Below are 18380 nucleotides of genomic sequence, written 5' to 3' on the forward strand. Positions count from 1 at the left end.
TCAGTTACTATGGCAGCCACAAATTGTAGTATTTAGGATCTGAGAGTTTACTAAGCGTGTCAATTGTGTGCAAACTCTGTTCATAGGCCTTGAGGATTGTGAGCAGGTGTTAGTTCGGTCTCAACACTGAGAGACACCAAGGGACAGATTTCCTATGCGCTTGCACTTTGGACTAAGAAAATAAAAAATATGAGATAAAGATTATAACAGCATCAACAAAAAGATTTACCCCAAAATACATCATTTCAATGAGATCAAGACAAAGGAGATGATTGTGGACTACAGGAAAAGGAGGACCGAGCACGCCCCCAATCTCATCTACGGGGCTGTAGTGGAGCAGGGTGAGAGCTTCAAGTTCCTTGGTGTCCACATCACCAGCAAACTAACATGGTCCAAGCACACCTAGATAGTCGTGAAGAGGGCAGGAGACTGAAAAGATTTGGCATTGGTCCTCAGATCCTCAAAAGGTTCTACAGCTGCACCATCGAGAGCATCCTGACGGGTTGCATCACTGCCTGGTATGGCAACTGCTCGGCCTCCGACCGCAAGGCACTACAGAGGGTATTGCGAATGGCCCAGTACATCACCGGGGCCAAGCTTCCTGCCAACCAGGACCTCTATACCAGGCGGTGTCAGAGGAAGGCCTTAAAAATTGTCAAGGACTCCAGCCACCATAGTCACAGACTACCTCACGGCAAGCGGTACCAGAGCACCAAGTCTAGGTCCAAGAGGCTTCTAAACAACTTCTACCCCCAAGCCATAAGACTCCTGAACATCTAATCAAAAGGCTACCCAAACTATATTTGCATAGCCCCACCCCTTTCTACACAGCTGCTACTCCCTGTTATTATCTATGCATATTCACTTTAATAACTCTACCTACATGTACATACTACCTCAATTACCTTGACTAACCGGTGCCCGCACATTGACTCTGTACCAGTACCCCCTGTATATAGCCTCCACATGGACTCTGTACCGGTACCCCCTGTATATATCCTCCACATTGACTCTGTACCAGTACCCCCTGTATATAGCCTCCACATTGACTCTGTACCGGTACCCCCTGTATATATCCTCCACATTGACTCTGTACCAGTACCCCCTGTATATAGCCTCGCTATTGTTATTTTACTGCTGCTCTTTAATGATTTGCTACTTTTTTTACTTAAAACATTGTTGGTTTTTATTAGTATTTATACAGTCTCTTCCTCTGTTATAACTTCAGGAGCTTCAGGTGAATAACTGTAGAGAGATATGGACTTCAGGAGCTTCAGGTGAATAACTGTAGAGAGATATGGACTTCAGGGGCTTCAGGTGAATAACCGTAGAGATATATGGACTTCAGGTGAATAACCTTAGAGATATATGGACTTCAGGTGAATAACCTTAGAGATATATGGACTTCAGGTGAATAACCGTAGAAATATTTGGACTTCAGGTGAATAACCGTAGAGATATATGGACTTCAGGTGAATAACCATAGAGATATATGGACTTCAGGTGAATAGCCGTAGAGATATATGGACTTCAGGTGAATAACCGTAGAGATATGGATCAGGTGAATAGCCGTAGAGATATATGGACTTCAGGTGAATAACCGTAGAGATATATGGACTTCAGGTGAATAACCTTAGAGATATATGGACTTCAGGTGAATAACCGTAGAGATATATGGACTTCAGGTGAATAACCATAGAGATATATGGACTTCAGGTGAATAACCTTAGAGATATATGGACTTCAGGTGAATAACCGTAGAGATATATGGACTTCAGGTGAATAGCCGTAGAGATATATGGACTTCAGGTGAATAACCGTAGAGATATATGGACTTCAGGTGAATAACCGTAGAGATATATGGACTTCAGGTGAATAACCATAGAGATATATGGACTTCAGGTGAATAGCCGTAGAGATATATGGACTTCAGGTGAATAACCGTAGAGATATATGGACTTCAGGTGAATAACCTTAGAGATATATGGACTTCAGGTGAATAGCCGTAGAGATATATGGACTTCAGGTGAATAACCATAGAGATATATGGACTTCAGGTGAATAACCTTAGAGATATATGGACTTCAGGTGAATAACCTTAGAGATATATGGACTTCAGGTGAATAACCATAGAGATATATGGACTTCAGGTGAATAACCATAGAGATATATGGACTTCAGGTGAATAGCCGTAGAGATATATGGACTTCAGGTGAATAGCCGTAGAGATATATGGACTAAAGTGAACCATTTTGATGTTTTTTTTTTTTTTTTTTTTTTTGTCGAAAGAACACAGCTGCTTTGTTGAGGAAAAATGTACTATGACAGAGATATGTGGTTGTCCCACCTAGTGATCTTAATTAAGCTGAATGCACGGTAAGTCGCTCCGGATAAATGTGTCTGCTAAATGACTCAAAATGTAAATGTTAAAATGCAGGCATTTCCTGTAAATCACAGAGAATCTTCGAGTGCTGAGAAACACAGTGTGTGTTACAGGCCTTGCTTATTTAAGTTTGAGCCAGGCCTTGGGGTGTAGATGGAGGAGCCTGTGTGGCTGCATTCTCCTCTGAGATGGGTGGGCGGCGGTAGCGTATATGGTGGCGCGTGTGTCTCTCGGTGAACTGTGGTTCACCTCCGACTATGCGCTGGGTCCAACCCAGATTATGCGCTGGGTCCAACCCAGATTATGCGCTGGGTCCAACCCAGGCTATGCGCTGGGTCCAGCCCAGGCTATGCACTTGGTCCACCTCCAACGTAGATCAGATTTCTCCTGCAGATTCTAGCAGGGAGTACCACGCAGAACACCAACCAGTGCTCTCTCTCCCACCTTGCCTTCTCTCTCCCACCCTCCCTTCGCTCTCCCACCCTCCCTTCGCTCTCCCACCTTGACTTCTCTCTCCCACCTTGCCTTCTCTCTCCCCTCTTCCCTCCTCTCTCCCCTCTTCCCTCCTCTCTCTCCCCTCTCCCCTCCCCTTTCCTCCTCTCTCTCCCCTCTTCCCTCCCTTTGCTCTCCCACCCTCCCTTCACTCTCCCACCCTGTGTGTGTTATAACTATCCATTTCTTGTGTAGAAATGTTAAAATTCTCCCAAGAAATATCATGAGTAATTTCCCTATTCTGGCAATTTGCCTTTGACTTCCTTCATCTTCTTGGACTCCCAAATACCTGACTGACCATTCTACCATACTACCATTCTACCATAATACCATACTACCATACTACCATTCTACCATTCTACCATAATACCATTCTACCATAATACCATACTACCATACTACCATTCTACCATTCTACCATAATACCATTCTACCATACTACCATACTACCATACTACCATTCTACCATAATACCATACTACCATACTACCATACTACCATCTACCATTCTACCATCTACCATACTACCATACTACCATACTACCATACTACCATTCTACCATACTACCATACTACCATTCTACCATAATACCATACTACCATTCTACCATTCTACCATAATACCATACTACCATAATACCATACTACCATTCTACCATAATACCATACTACCATACTACCACTACCATTCTACCATAATACCATACTACCATACTACCATACTACCATTCTACCATACTACCATACTACCATTCTACCATACTACCATACTACCATACTACCATTCTACCATACTACCATTCTACCATAATACCATACTACCATACTACCATTCTACCATACTACCATTCTACCATACTACCATACTACCATTCTACCATTCTACCATACTACCATTCTACCATACTACCATACTACCATACTACCATTCTACCATTCTACCATACTACCATTCTACCATAATACCATACTACCATTCTACCATTCTACCATAATACCATACTACCATTCTACCATTCTACCATACTACCATAATACCATAATACCATACTACCATTCTACCATACTACCATACTACCATACTACCATACTACCATTCTACCATACTACCATTCTACCATACTACCATACTACCATTCTACCATAATACCATTCTACCATACTACCATACTACCATACTACCATTCTACCATACTACCATTCTACCATACTACCATACTACCATACTACCATTCTACCATACTACCATACTACCATTCTACCATAATACCATACTACCATACTACCATTCTACCATAATACCATAATACCATACTACCATAATACCATACTACCATTCTACCATAATACCATAATACCATACTACCATACTACCATTCTACCATAATACCATAATACCATACTACCATACTACCATTCTACCATAATACCATACTACCATTCTACCATACTACCATACTACCATTCTACCATTCTACCATACTACCATTCTACCATAATACCATACTACCATACTACCATACTACCATACTACCATTCTACCATACTACCATACTACCATACTACCATACTACCATTCTACCATACTACCATACTACCATACTACCATTCTACCATTCTACCATACTACCATTCTACCATAATACCATACTACCATTCTACCATTCTACCATAATACCATACTACCATTCTACCATTCTACCATACTACCATAATACCATAATACCATACTACCATTCTACCATACTACCATACTACCATACTACCATTCTACCATACTACCATTCTACCATACTACCATACTACCATACTACCATACTACCATACTACCATACTACCATTCTACCATTCTACCATAATACCATACTACCATAATACCATACTACCATACTACCATTCTACCATTCTACCATACTACCATACTACCATTCTACCATACTACCATACTACCATACTACCATTCTACCATACTACCATTCTACCATACTACCATTCTACCATACTACCATTCTACCATACTACCATACTACCATACTACCATACTACCATACTACCATACTACCATTCTACCATAATACCATACTACCATACTACCATTCTACCATACTACCATTCTACCATACTACCATACTACCATTCTACCATACTACCATTCTACCATACTACCATACTACCATTCTACCATTCTACCATACTACCATACTACCATACTACCATTCTACCATTCTACCATAATACCATTCTACCATAATACCATACTACCATACTACCATTCTACCATTCTACCATACTACCATACTACCATTCTACCATTCTACCATAATACCATTCTACCATAATACCATACTACCATTCTACCATTCTACCATAATACCATACTACCATTCTACCATACTACCATACTACCATACTACCATTCTACCATACTACCATTCTACCATACTACCATACTACCATACTACCATTCTACCATAATACCATACTACCATACTACCATTCTACCATTCTACCATAATACCATTCTACCATAATACCATACTACCATTCTACCATTCTACCATAATACCAATCTACCATAATACCATACTACCATACTACCATTCTACCATAATACCATACTACCATACTACCATTCTACCATTCTACCATAATACCATTCTACCATAATACCATACTACCATACTACCATTCTACCATTCTACCATACTACCATTCTACCATACTACCATACTACCATACTACCATAATACCATACTACCATTCTACCATTCTACCATACTACCATTCTACCATAATACCATACTACCATACTACCATTCTACCATTCTACCATACTACCATTCTACCATAATACCATACTACCATACTACCATTCTACCATTCTACCATTCTACCATTCTACCATAATACCATTCTACCATAATACCATACTACCATACTACCATTCTACCATTCTACCATAATACCATTCTACCATACTACCATACTACCATACTACCATTCTACCATACTACCATACTACCATACTACCATAATACCATACTACCATACTACCATACTACCATAATACCATACTACCATACTACCATACTACCATACTACCATACTACCATAATACCATTCTACCATACTACCATTCTACCATACTACCATTCTACCATTCTACCATTCTACCATTCTACCATACTACCATAATACCATAATACCATAATACCATACTACCATACTACCATTCTACCATAATACCATAATACCATACTACCATACTACCATACTACCATACTACCATACTACCATACTACCATTCTACCATACTACCATACTACCATTCTACCATACTACCATACTACCATTCTACCATACTACCATACTACCATACTACCATTCTACCATTCTACCATACTACCATACTACCATACTACCATTCTACCATAATACCATACTACCATACTACCATTCTACCATTCTACCATACTACCATTCTACCATACTACCATTCTACCATACTACCATTCTACCATACTACCATACTACCATTCTACCATACTACCATACTACCATTCTACCATACTACCATAATACCATAATACCATACTACCATACTACCATAATACCATACTACCATACTACCATTCTACCATACTACCATACTACCATTATACCATACTACCATACTACCATTCTACCATACTACCATACTACCATACTACCATTCTACCATTCTACCATACTACCATAATACCATAATACCATACTACCATACTACCATACTACCATTCTACCATACTACCATACTACCATTCTACCATTCTACCATTCTACCATACTACCATACTACCATACTACCATACTACCATAATACCATACTACCATTCTACCATAATACCATACTACCATACTACCATTCTACCATACTACCATTCTACCATACTACCATACTACCATACTACCATACTACCATTCTACCATACTACCATACTACCATACTACCATACTACCATACTACCATACTACCATACTACCATACTACCATACTACCATACTACCATACTACCATACTACCATTCTACCATTCTACCATACTACCATACTACCATACTACCATTCTACCATACTACCATAATACCATTCTACCATACTACCATAATACCATACTACCATTCTACCATAATACCATACTACCATACTACCATACTACCATTCTACCATAATACCATAATACCATTCTACCATACTACCATACTACCATAATACCATACTACCATTCTACCATTCTACCATTCTACCATAATACCATTCTACCATACTACCATACTACCATACTACCATAATACCATACTACCATAATACCATACTACCATACTACCATACTACCATAATACCATACTACCATTCTACCATAATACCATTGTACCATACTCACCATACTACCATTCTACCATACAACTAGTATCTACCATAATACCATTCTGGGGCCATACTACCATACTACCATGACTTTACCATACTACCATTCAAGCCCATAACTACCATTCTAAGAAATACCATTCTACCATATTTACTAAATACTAAAATAAACCATTCTACCATTCTACCATAATACCATTCTACCATACTACCATACTACCATACTACCATAATACCATACTACCATACTACCATACTACAATTCTACCATTCTACCATAATACCATACTACCATTCTACCATACTACCATTCTACCATTCTCAGAAATGCTGTGGGTTGGGGGTTTATGAAATGTGAACAACTGAGTATCAACAGCTGGAAGTGGTTAGCCGTTTGGGGCAATGCTTTTATTAATGAAAAGTGACTTTACCCTGAAATGCTTACTTACAAGCCCTTAACTAACAATGCAGTTCAAGAAATAGAGTTAAGACAATATTTACTAAATAAACTAAAATAAAACATTGATATTTTTTTAATAATAATAAAGTAACACAATAAAATAATGAGGATATATACAGGGTATTACGGTACAGAGTCAATGTGGAGGCTATATACAGGGTGTTACGGTACAGAGTCAATGTGGAGGTTATATACAGGGGGTTACGGTACAGAGTCAATGTGGAGGCTATATACAGGGTGTTACGGTACAGAGTCAATGTGGAGGCTATATACAGGGGGTACCGGTACAGATTCAATGTGGAGGTTATATACAGGGGGTACCGGTACAGAGTCAATGTGGAGGTTATATACAGGGTGTACCAGTACAGAGTCAATGTGGAGGCTATATACAGGGTGTTACGGTACAGAGTCAATGTGGAGGCTATAGAACAGGGTGTACCAGTACAGAGTCAAGCAGTGGAGGCTATATACAGGTATTACATGGGTAAACAGAGTCAATCACATGAAAAAAATGGAGGTTATATACAGGGCAAAAGTTACGGTACAGAGTCAATTTGAGGCTGATAAATGATCAGGGGCATGTACAGGTACAGAGTCAATGTGGAGGTAAATAAATAAATACAGGGTATAAAAACAGTATGGGAAGAGTCAAGGTGGAGGTTATATACAGGGTGTTACAGCTGCAGAGTCAATGTGGAGGATGTTTGAAGGGTGTTATGGTACAGAGTCAATGTGGAGGTTATAGTCACAGGCAGCAGAGTACTGGAACAGAGTCAAATGAGGTTATATTTAGGATGACCAGTACAGAGTCAATGTGGAGGCTATATACAGGGGTACCGGTACAGAGTCAGATGTGGAGGTTATATACAGGGTGTACCAGTACAGAGTCAATGTGGAGGCTATATACAGGCAGTGGTGGGTGGTACAGAGTGTCAATGTGGATGGCTATATCCAGTTTGCTGGTTAGAGGTTGGAAGCCATTTTGTAGATGACATCGGAGGTTAGGATCGAGGTGTACCAGTACAGAGTCAATGTGGAGGTTATATACAGGGTGTACCAGTACAGAGTCAATGTGGAGGCTATATACAGGGTGTACCAGTACAGAGTCAATGTGGAGGCTATATACAGGGGGTACGGGTACAGAGTCAATGTGGAGGTTATACAGGGTGTTACGGTACAGAGTCAATGTGGAGGTTATATACAGGGTATTACGGTACAGAGTCAATGTGGAGGCTATATACAGGGTGTACCAGTACAGAGTCAATGTGGAGGCTATATACAGGGTGTACCAGTACAGAGTCAATGTGGAGACTACATACAGGGTGTACCAGTACAGAGTCAATGTGGAGGTTATATACAGGGTGTACCAGTACAGAGTCAATGTGGAGGATATATACAGGGTGTACCAGTACAGAGTCAATGTGGAGGTTATATACAGGGTGTACCAGTACAGAGTCAATGTGGAGGTTATATACAGGGTGTACCAGTACAGAGTCAATGTGGAGGATATATACAGGGTGTACCAGTACAGAGTCAATGTGGAGGCTATATACAGGGTGTACCAGTACAGAGTCAATGTGGAGGCTATATACAGGGTGTACCGGTACAGAGTCAATGTGGAGGTTATATACAGGGTGTACCAGTACAGAGTCAATGTGGAGGTTATATAAAGGGGTACATGTACAGAGTCAATGTGGAGGTTATATACAGGGTGTATCAGTACAGAGTCAATGTGGAGGATATATACAGGGTGTACCAGTACAGAGTCAATCTGGAGGTTATATACAGGGTGTACCAGTACAGAGTCAATGTGGAGGCTATATACAGGGTGTACCAGTACAGAGTCAATGTGGAGGCTATATACAGGGTGTACCAGTACAGAGTCAATGTGGAGGCTATATACAGGGTATTAAGTTATAGAGTCAATGTGTAGGCTATATACAGGGTGTTACGGTACAATGTGGAGGCTATATACAGGGTGTTAAGGTACAGAGTCAATGTGGAGGCTCTATACAGGGTATTAAGGTATAGAGTCAATGTGGAGGCTATATACTGGGTGTACCAGTACAGAGTCAATGTGGAGGCTATATACAGGGTGTTAAGGTACAGAGTCAATGTGGAGGCTATATACAGGGGTACTGGTACCGAGTCAATGTGGAGGTTATATAGAGGGTGTTAAGGTACAGAGTCAATGTGGAGGCTATATACAGGGGGTACTGGTACCGAGTCAATGTGCGGGGGCACAGGTTAGTTGAGGTAATATGTAAACTGACTATACATTGATATTAAACAGCGAGTAGCAGTAGTGTGAAAACAAAGGGGGTGGCGTCGTCAATGTAAATAGTCCTGGTGGCCTTTTGATTAATTGTTCAGCGGTCTTACGGCTTGTGGGGCCAGTCTTACGGCTCGGGGCCACTCTTTCGGCTTGGGGGCCAATCTTACGGCTTGTGGGGCCAGTCTTACGGCTTGTGGGGTCAGTCTTACGGCTTGTGGGGCCAGTCTTTCGGCTTGTGGGGCCAGTCTTACGGCTTGTGGGGCCAGTCTTAAGGCTTGGGGGCCAATCTTACTGCTTGTGGGGCCAGTCTTACTGCTTGTGGGGCCAGTTTTACGGCTTGTGGGGCCAGTCTTACTGCTTGTGGGGCCAGTCTTACGGCTTGTGGGGCCAGTCTTACTGCTTGTGGGGCCAGTCTTACGGCTTGTGGGGCCAGTCTTACGGCTTGTGGGGCCAGTCTTACTGCTTGTGGGGCCAGTCTTACGGATTGGGGGCCAATCTTACGGCTTGTGGGGCCAGTCTTACGGCTTGTGGGGCCAGTCTTACTGCTTGTGGGGCCAATCTTACTGCTTGTAGGGCCAGTCTTACGGCTTGTGGGGCCAGTCTTAAGGCTTGAGGGCCAATCTTACTGCTTGTGGGGCCAGTCTTACTGCTTGTGGGGCCAGTCTTGCGGCTTGTGGGGCCAGTCTTACGGCTTGTGGGGCCAGTCTTACGGCTTGTGGGGCCAGTCTTACGGCTTGTGGGGCCAGTCTTACTGCTTGTGGGGCCAGTCTTACTGCTTGTGGGGCCAGTCTTACGGCTTGGGGGCATATCTTACTGCTTGGGGGCCAGTCTTAAGGCTTGGGGGCCAGTGTTACGGCTTGGGGGCCAGTCTTACGGCTTGTAGGGCCAGTCTTACTGCTTGGGGGCCAGTCTTACGGCTTGTAGGGCCAGTCTTACTGCTTGTGGGGCCAGTCTTACTGCTTGGGGGCCAGTCTCAAGGCTTGTGGGGCCAGACTTAAGGCTCGGGGGCCAGTCTTACTGCTTGTGGGGCCAGTCTTACAGCTTGTGGGGCCAGTCTTAAGGCTTGTGGGGCCAGTCTTACTGCTTGTGGGGCCAGTCTTAAGGTTTGTGGGGCCAGTCTTAAGGCTTGTGGGGCCAGTCTTACTGCTTGTGGGGCCAGTCTTACGGCTTGGGGTCCAGTCTTACGGATTGGGGGCTTACGGCTTGTGGGGTCTTACTGCTTGTGGGGCCAGTCTTAAGGCTTGGGGTCCAATCTTACTGCTTGTGGGGCCAATCTTACGGCTTGTGGGGCCAGTCTTACGGCTTGTGGGGCCAGTCTTAAGGCTTGGGGGCCAATCTTACTGCTTGTGGGGCCAGTCTTACTGCTTGTGGGGCCAGTCTTACGGATTGGGGGCCAGTCTTACTGCTTGTGGGATCAGTCTTACTGCTTGTGGGGCCAGTCTTACGGCTTGTGGGGCCAGTCTTACGGCTTGTGGGGCCAGTCTTACGGCTTGTGGGGCCAGTCTTACTGCTTGTGGGGCCAGTCTTACTGCTTGTGGGGCCAGTCTTACGGCTTGTGGGGCCAGTCTTACGGCTTGTGGGGCCAGTCTTACGGCTTGTGGGGCCAGTCTTAAGGCTTGTGGGGCCAGTCTTACGGCTTGTGGGGCCAGTCTTACAGACTGTGGGGCCAGTATTAAGGCTTGTGGGGCCAGTCTTACTGCTTGCGGGGCCAGTCTTAAGGCTTGTGGGGCCAGTCTTAAGGCTTGTGGGGCCAGTCTTACGGCTTGTGGGGCCAGTCTTACTGCTTGTGGGGCCAGTCTTACTGCTTGTGGGGCCAGTCTTACTGCTTGTGGGGCCAGTCTTACTGCTTGTGGGGCCAATCTTAAGGCTTGTGGGGCCAGACTTAAGTCTTGGGGGCCAGTCTTACTGCTTGTGGGGCCAGTCTTACTGCTTGTGGGGCCAGTCTTACAGCTTGTGGGCCCAGTCTTAAGGCTTGTGGGGCCAGTCTTACAGCCTGTGGGGCCAGTCTCAAGGCTTGTGTGGCCAGTCTTACTGCTTGGGGGCCAGTCTTACTGCTTGTGGGGCCAGTCTTACTGCTTGTGGGGCCAGTCTTACTGCTTGTGGGGCCAGTCTTACGGCTTGTGGGGCCAGTCTTACGGCTTGTGGGGCCAGTCTTACGGCTTGTGGGGCCAGTCTTACTGCTTGTGGGGCCAGTCTTAAGGCTTGTGGGGCCAGTCTTACTGCTTGTGGGGCCAGTCTTAAGGCTTGTGGGGCCAGTCTTACTGCTTGTGGGGCCAGTCTTAAGGCTTGTGGGGCCAGTCTTACGGCTTGTGGGGCCAGTCTTAAGGCTTGTGGGCCAATCTTACTGCTTGTGGGGCCAGTCTTACTGCTTGTGGGGCCAGTCTTATTGCTTGTAGGGCCAATCTTACTGCTTGTGGGGCCAGTCTTACGGCTTGTTGGGCCAGTCTTACGGCTTGTGGGGCCAGTCTTACTGCTTGTCGGGCCAGTCTTACTGCTTGTGGGGCCAGTCTTACGGCTTGGGGGCCAATCTTACTGCTTGTGGGGCCAGTCTTAAGGCTTGGGGGCCAGTGTTACGGCTTGGGGGCCAGTCTTACTGCTTGTGGGGCCAGTCTTAAGGCTTGGGGGCCAGTGTTACGGCTTGGGGGCCAGTCTTACTGCTTGGGGGCCAGTCTTACGGCTTGGGGGCCAGTCTTACTGCTCGGGGCCAGTCTTACGGCTTGTGGGGCCAGTCTTACTGCTTGTGGTGCCAGTCTTACTGCTTGGGGGCCAGTCTTAAGGCTTGTGGGGCCAGACTTAAGGCTCGGGGGCCAGTCTTACTGCTTGTGGGGCCAGTCTTACAGCTTGTGGGGCCAGTCTTAAGGCTTGTGGGGCCAGTCTTACGGCTTGTGGGGCCAGTCTTACAGCCTGTGGGGCCAGTCTTAAGGCTTGTGGGGCCAGTCTTACTGCTTGTGGGGCCAGTCTTAAGGCTTGTGGGGCCAGTCTTAAGGCTTGTGGGGCCAGTCTTAAGGCTTGGGGGGCCAGTCTTACGGCTTGTGGGGCCAGTCTTACTGCTTGTGGGGCCAGTCTTACGGCTTGTGGGGCCAGTCTTACGGCTTGTGGGGCCAGTCTTACGGCTTGTGGGGCCAGTCTTACTGCTTGTGGGGCCAGTCTTACTGCTTGTGGGGCCAGTCTTAAGGCTTGTGGGGCCAGTCTTACTGCTTGTGGGGCCAGTCTTAAGGCTTGTGGGGCCAGTCTTACTGCTTGTGGGGCCAGTCTTACTGCTTGTGGGGCCAGTCTTACTGCTTGTGGGGCCAGTCTTAAGGCTTGTGGGGCCAGTCTTAAGGCTTGTGGGGCCAGTCTTAAGGCTTGTGGGGCCAGTCTTACTGCTTCTGGGGCCAGTCTTACTGCTTTTTGGGCCAGTCTTAAGGCTTGTGGGGCCAGTCTTAAGGCTTGTGGGGCCAGTCTTACTGCTTGTGGGGCCAGTCTTACTGCTTGTGTGGCCAGTCTTACTGCGTGTGGGGCCAGTCTTAAGGCTTGTGGGGCCAGTCTTAAGGCTTGTGGGGCCAGTCTTACTGCTTGTGGGGCCAGTCTTACTGCTTGTGTGGCCAGTCTTACTGCGTGTGGGGCCAGTCTTACTGCTTGTGGGGCCAGTCTTAAGGCTTGTGGGGCCAGTCTTACTGCTTGTGGGGCCAGTCTAAAGGCTTGTGGTGCCAGTCTTAAGGCTTGTGGGGCCAGTCTTACTGCTTGTGGGGCCAGTCTTACTGCTTGTGGGGCCAGTCTTATTGATTGTGGTGCAGAAGGTGGACTCCAAACCGTTATAAACGGTCCATAAGCTCATGGAAGTGAGTTTCAACCGATTATGAGTCAACTACGCTGTAAACATACAGTAGCTAAACCTGTGTACTGTATGTATCTAGGTGAGTACTCACTCTAACAGTATGTATCTATGTGAGTACTCACTCTAACAGTATGTATCTAGGTGAGTACTCACTCTAACAGTATGTATCTAGGTGAGTACTCACTCTAACAGTATGTATCTAGGTGAGTACTCACTAACAGTATGTATCTAGGTGAGTACTCACTCTAACAGTATGTATCGAGGTGAGTACTCACTCTAACAGTATGTATCTAGGTGAGTACTCACTAAAAGTATGTATCTAGGTGAGTACTCTCTCTAACAGTATGTATCTAGGTGACTACTCTCTCTAACAGTATGTATCTAGGTGAGTACTCACTCTAACAGTATGTATCTAGGTGAGTAATCACTAACAGTATGTATCTAGGTGAGTACTCACTCTAACAATATGTATCTAGGTGAGTACTCATGAACAGTATGTATCTAGGTGAGTACTCACTCTAACAGTATGTATCTATGTGAGTACTCACTCTAACAGTATGTATCTAGGTGAGTAATCACTAACAGTATGTATCTAGGTGAGTACTCACTCTAACAGTATGTATCTAGGTGAGTACTCACTCTAACAGTATGTATCTAGGTGAGTACTCACGAACAGTATGTATCTAGGTGAGTACTCACTCTAACAGTATGTATCTATGTGAGTACTCACTCTAACAGGATGTATCTAGTTGAGTACTCACTCTAGCGGTATGTATCTAGGTGAGTACTCACTCTTACAGTATGTATCTAGGTGAGTTATTACTCTAACAGTATGTATCTCGGTGAGTTATTACTCTAACAGTATATATCTAGGTGAGTACTCACTAACAGTATGTATCTAGGTGAGTACTCACTAACAGTATGTATCTAGGTGAGTACTCTCTCTAACAGTATGTATCTAGGTGAGTACTCTCTCTAACAGTATGTATCTAGGTGAGTACTCACTCTTACAGTATGTATCTAGGAGAGTACTTACTAACAGTATGTATCTAGGTGAGTACTCACTCTAACAGTATGTATCTAGGTGAGTACTCACTAACAGTATGTATCTAGGTGAGTACTCACTCTAATAGTATGTATCTATGTGAGTACTCACTCTCACGGTATGTATCTTGGTGAGTACTCACCGAGAGAGAGAGAGAGAGAGAGAGAGAGAGAGAGAGAGAGAGAGAGAGAGAGAGGAGTAATAAACACAGGAGTAATAAATATATATGACTTCTTCCATGTTGGACGACTGTACTAACAACCTGCACTGATGGGGAAACCGGCAAATTGGCTTGATCAAAACACTTTGTTTGATTTCAATGGCTTTTCTGTAAATCCTGTGTCAATGGGTCTAGAGTTGGCCTGGTAAAAGCTGAGTTTGTATGTATAAGGGGCTTAACACAGACAAGGCCAAGGCCATTTACGCTTTAAGACAATCTGCTAGTTCCTTATAAACCACTTGACAATGGTTTTAAGAGCTCATTGAGTTTAGCTAAAAAAGAGGGAGGCTCATTGTTTTCTAATGGGATGGGACAGGTCATATAGCCTGGCATAGGCCTCACAGGGAAACACTGCTGAAGTGTTTAGTTGTTTTCAGCAGGGGTTTACAGGGGAGAGAACATATGCTGCATTAAAGCTGTGAAGAGCATGAGAAAAATGATGACGTTCAGCAACGGGGTAGCATAGCCAACCTAGCCAATAACAACGGGGTAGCATAGCCAACCTAGCCAATAACAACGGATTAGCAAAGCCAACCTAGCCAATAACAACGGATTAGCATAGCCAACCTAGCCAATAACAACGGGGTAGCATAGCCAACCTAGCCAATAACAACAGATTAGCAAAGCCAACCTGTGCCAATAACAACGGGGTAGCATAGCCAACCTAGCCAATAACAACGGGGTAGCATAGCCAACCTAGCCAATAACAACGGATTAGCAAAGCCAACCTAGCCAATAACAACGGATTAGCATAGCCAACCTAGCCAATAACAACGGGGTAGCATAGCCAATTTAGCCAATAACAACGGATTAGCAAAGCCAACCTAGCCAATAACAACGGATTAGCAAAGCCAACCTAGCCAATAACAACGGATTAGCAAAGCCAACCTAGCCAATAACAACGGGGTAGCATAGCCAACCTAGCCAATTATAACGGGGTAGCATAGCCAACCTAGCCAATAACAACGCATTAGCAAAGCCAACCTAGCCAATAACAACGGATTAGCATAGCCAACCTAGCCAATAACAATGGGGTAGCATAGCCAACCTAGCCAATAACAACGGGGTAGCATAGCCAACCTAGCCAATAACAACGGGGTAGAATAGCCAACCTAGCCAATAACAACGGGGTAGCATAGCCAACCTAGCCAATAACAACGGATTAGCAAAGCCAACCTAACCAATAACAACGGATTAGCATAGCCAACCTAGCCAATAACAACGGATTAGCAAAGCCAACCTAGCCAATAACAACGGATTAGCATAGCCAACCTAGCCAATAACAACGGGGTAGCATAGCCAATTTAGCCAATAACAACGGATTAGCAAAGCCAACCTAACCAATAACAACGGGGTAGCATAGCCAACCTAGCCAATAACAACGGGGTAGCATAGCCAACCTAGCCAATAACAACGGATTAGCAAAGCCAACCTAGCCAATAACAACGGGGTAGAAAAGCCAACCTAGCCAATAACAACGGGGTAGAAAAGCCAACCTAGATAATTACATCTGATAAAATCAGACCGACATTGCTTTGGCTTGTTCTCTCTCTCTCAAATTCAATTTAAGGGGCTTTATTGGCATGGGAAACATATGTTTACATTGCCTCCCTCTCTCCCTCTGTCCATCTGTCTGTCTCTCTCTTCCTCTGCCCGTCTGTCTCTCTCTCCCTCTGTCCATCTGTCTCTCCCTCTGTCCATCTGTCTCTCCCTCTGCCTGTCTGTCTGTCTCTCCCTCTGCCTGTCTGTCTGTCTCTCCCTCTGCCTGTCTGTCTGTCTGTCTGTCTGTCTGTCTGTCTGTCTGTCTGTCTGTCTGTCTGTCTGTCTGTCTGTCTGTCTGTCTGTCTGTCTCCTCCTTTTTGGAAGGCAGAAAAACAAACGACTAATGCGTACCACACAAACATACACGCGCACAAACATTAACAAGGCAAATTCCAACCCTAAAAACGAAAACATGCACGTTCTGTTTCTCACTATCTATGTGTATGATTTACAGTGTGTGCTCGTATTTTCACCAAACAAACACACGCCTCAATGTTACCACAATACCCGTGGTAATACCCAGGCACCGCCAACGACGCCCTTACAAAAACAAAGCCACACACGTGGTTTTCATGAAGTGTCACATTTTAAATTCAAACGTGATTTTATTTTTCTCCACATGTTTATTTTTCACATTATTATATTATTTTTTTATTTTCCAGCTACATCTGGTCTCACATCCAGGGACCGACTAGGACCCTGCTTAGCTTCAGAGGAAAACCATCAATGGGGTGAAGGGTGCTTTGTTGCTGGAATGAATGTGTCAAAACACAATTAAATTGCCATTGGAGGTATTTTATTTATCATTCAAAAAAAAAATGTAAAAATGTTTGCATCCATTTACAATTTCACACATGAAACAGCAAATGTGATTTTCAAATGAGAATGTTTTTTACATGTGAAAAGGCAATTCCATAGGTAAAAATGCAATTCCATGTAATTTTAACATGTGGAGTTTTCTTACATGTTAATCTGCAAATCAGATTTTTTTGTTGTTGATTTTCACGTGAATTTGCAATTTCACATGTGAAAGTGAGATTTTCACTTGGAGGTTTTTTGTGAAACTGCATATCCGATTCTCATATGTGACATTTTAACATTTGAACTCTTTTAATAGAAGTGAAAACATGGTTTCACATGTGAAATTTAAGCTCAACGTGTGAATATTTCTTTATTTTAAAGGACGTCTTTTGAACATCATGTGAATTTATAACTAATATCTCTGCCATTTTTTTTTATACCCGTGATCCACTCTGTCCTTGACTTTTCCTAAATAAGTATATTTAATACATATTTAGAATTTCAATATCACGAACAGAATGTGTTATAAGGTATACTATACTATACTATACTAACCGAATGTGTTATAAGGTATACTATACTATACTGTATAGATTTTGTCCATCGTCACTAATACAAAATGGTGACAGTCAGTGTTATAAGCAGTTTTAGGAGGACATTTTTTCCCCCCTTTGCCCCTTATTCACGACAGTTACCAGCTGATAATAGCCCATGGAAACTACACCTAAACTATATCAAAACTAACTTCACACATATAATAGATGATATAATATAATATAATATATATATATATAATATATATATATAATATAATATAATAGATGCATAAATACACCATTTCATTGATAATAGTCTGATGGGTGACAATATTATAAATTGTGTGGGGAAGAGACGGATGAACAACACAGATTGCAATTGAACGGGAGGAAGTTTGCAGG

The 18380-nt window shown here is 43.6% G+C and overlaps 1 protein-coding gene and 1 long non-coding RNA gene across 2 annotated transcripts in view; both read left to right on the forward strand.

The window, feature by feature from the left end:
- Window positions 1-18380, forward strand: part of fbxl7 (F-box and leucine-rich repeat protein 7) — a 91465-nt gene that overhangs the window by 35029 nt on the left and 38056 nt on the right. The window lies entirely within an intron of this gene.
- Window positions 1916-2492, forward strand: LOC127907550 (uncharacterized). Its single transcript, XR_008064831.1, has 3 exons — window positions 1916-1964; window positions 2151-2181; window positions 2213-2492. It is a non-coding gene; the product is annotated as an uncharacterized LOC127907550 (long non-coding RNA).

The sequence above is a fragment of the Oncorhynchus keta genome, chromosome 15 (assembly GCF_023373465.1).
Source record: "Oncorhynchus keta strain PuntledgeMale-10-30-2019 chromosome 15, Oket_V2, whole genome shotgun sequence".
Lineage (NCBI taxonomy): Eukaryota > Metazoa > Chordata > Actinopteri > Salmoniformes > Salmonidae > Oncorhynchus > Oncorhynchus keta.